We start from the raw sequence: 2770 nt of genomic DNA on the forward strand, positions 1-2770 counted from the left end.
ACCAAAACAGAAAATGAGTATAACATAAAATTCACAGAAGTTTAACAAATTACATAAGACAATAATGAAATATCAGGCTTTATCCAGGCTTTTTGAGTATTGTCATTGTGGTAGGCTAAAAGAATGATCCTATATATCCAGGTCAAATCCCTGGAATTTATGAATGTTACCTTATTTGGAAAACTAACTCTTTGCAGATACAATTTAGTTAAGGACCTTGAGATGAGATTATCCTGGATTATTCAGGAATGGCCTAAATCTAATCACAAGTGTCATTATCATAGACAGATGAGAAGGCAATGTGAAGATATGGGCAAAGACTGAAGTGATATATGGGGTGCCTGAGTGGCTCAGTTGGTTAAGTGTCCAACTTTGGCTTGGGTCATGATCTCACAGATCTTGAGTTCAAGCCCTGCCATCAGGCTCTCTGCTGTCAGCACAGAGCCTGCTGTGGATCTTCTGTCCCCCTTTCTCCCTCTGTCCACCCCTCCCCCAAAAAAATATTAAAAAAAAAAGACTGAGGTAATGTGGCTGCAAGTCAAAGAAGCCAAGGAACACCTGGAGGTACTAGAAGGTAGAAGATAAAGGAAATGAACTCTCCTTTACAGTAGCCTCTAGAATGAACATGGTGCTGCCCGACTTTGGATTTCTGGTTTCCAGAACTGTAAGAAAATATACTTTTGTTCTTTCATATTTGTGGTAATTTGTTACAGCAGCCTTAGGATACAAATACAATAGCTGATCTTTGTGGGTTCATAATCATGGTTGTTTTTTTTTCTTTAAAAAGTTTCTTTGCAGGAAGAATTTTTGAAGTTTTCCACATGGCTAAGGCTCACAGGCTGGACGCAGTATAGAGGACCTCCCGTAGGGGCCCTCTCATGTAGAAGATCTCATAATTTACTGATCTTAGTGTTAAAAAAGAAATAACATGTCCCAATGGAGTCACTGGTGCTAAGTCCACATCACCAAACGGAGACTTACTATCTAACCTAATTGCAGTTTCAACCTTTCCCAGGAATGTAATCGTGGTAGGTCAATCAGGAATTTCCTGGTTAGCACTAGTGAGGTGATCTGCCTGAAAGACCCCCTTCCCCAGAGATAGGTTTATGACTTCCTTGTCCCACCTCCTTTGTGCCTTTTAAAGCCTTCCATTTGTACGGTATCTTAGAGTTCCTTTCTATTTGCCGGATGAGATGTTGCCCAATTTATGAATTGTTGAATAAAGCCAGTTAAATCTTCAAATCTATGTAGCTGAATTTTGTTTTTCAACGGTAGCTTTCAACCCTAGGCAAGGGATAGACTTGTTTTGAAGTCAAAAAGAAAAGGTATGAGATTTACTTGACAATTTAAGCAACAAAAAACAAGTTTGGGGTGCCTGGGTGACTCAGTCAGTTGAGCATCCCAACTCTTTGATTTTGGCTCAGGTCATGATCCCAGGGTTGTGGGATGGAGCCCTATGTCAGGCTCCGTGCTGAGTATGGAGCCTGCTTAAGATTCTTTCTCCCTCTCTCTTTCTCTTTCTCTCTCTCTCCCTCTCTCTCCCCCTCTCTATCCTTCTCCCCCACTCTCTGTCTCTCTCAAAAAAAAAAGTTTGAAAGAATATCTAGAGGTATGTCAATTATTTTAATTGATATCACATTGAGTCATGAAAAAAAGTATAGAACTTGTAAGGCTGCATTTACCCATATATTCTTAAAACATTTTTTTTAAATGTTTTTATTTATTTTTGAGAGACAGAGCACCAGTGGGGGAGGGGCAGGGAGAGAGAGGGAGACACAGAATCCCAAGCAGGCTCCAGGCTCTGAGTTGTCAGCACAGAGCCCAACTCCAGGCTAAAACTCACCAATGGGGAGATCATGACCTGAGCCGAATTTGGATGCTTAACTGACTGAGCCACTCAGGTGCCCCTTTACCCACGTATTCTTGATCTACCTATACTGGCCATCCCCCATTATGTTCACGCCATACATTTCAGTGAACAGCCAGCAGGCATACTTGTTAAGGTACTATCATAGACATCACAATTATGACCAAAATCATCACTTCTGTAACTAAGCAATGAAGCATAATGAAGTTGGAAGATTATGATTACGCTTAATTCAGACATAATACTTTTGTTTGAAGTACTTTCATTTGAGGATTCCCTTTAAAAAAATCTGTCCAGTGAATTCTGTGCTTACCATAGGCTGTACTATATTAAAATTGAATGGTGACATGATTGTTTCACTTCATAATGGCCTTTATTTTGTAAAACAATTTGAAACAATAAGGTAAAATTCTACTTCAAAACGAAAATAACAAAGTAAATTTCCTAAATAGCTTTCTTTGATTCAAAATAAATCAAAACCCACAACACTATAGATACCATATCTTAAATTTTAAAGTTAATTTTGGATTTATGAAGAATGACTTCACAGCTTTTGGGGTATTTGTTTTTGCAACTAACTTTCATCCTTTTATGAGGTAATGAAACAACTCATCTGAAAATAGGAAAAAAACGTCAGAAACAGACATTCTAATTTTGTAACTTGGTAACACAAATTTGACACTTAGCTAGTTGAATATGAAGGATCCAAAAAGGTCTGCGTTGTTCCAATAATTGCTTCGATTTTTAAAAATACCGTATTTGCCCTTTGCCCTTAACAAATAGATCTCAATGTCCTCAGTAAATAAATATAAAGGCCTGACCCCTTCAACTTACATAGCGACGCATAAAGGGCTATTATTACCACGAGCGGCACAATGTTGTCATTAACAGCACTTCCCTATT

This window comes from Panthera tigris, chromosome F3 (assembly GCF_018350195.1).
Source record: "Panthera tigris isolate Pti1 chromosome F3, P.tigris_Pti1_mat1.1, whole genome shotgun sequence".
NCBI lineage: Eukaryota > Metazoa > Chordata > Mammalia > Carnivora > Felidae > Panthera > Panthera tigris.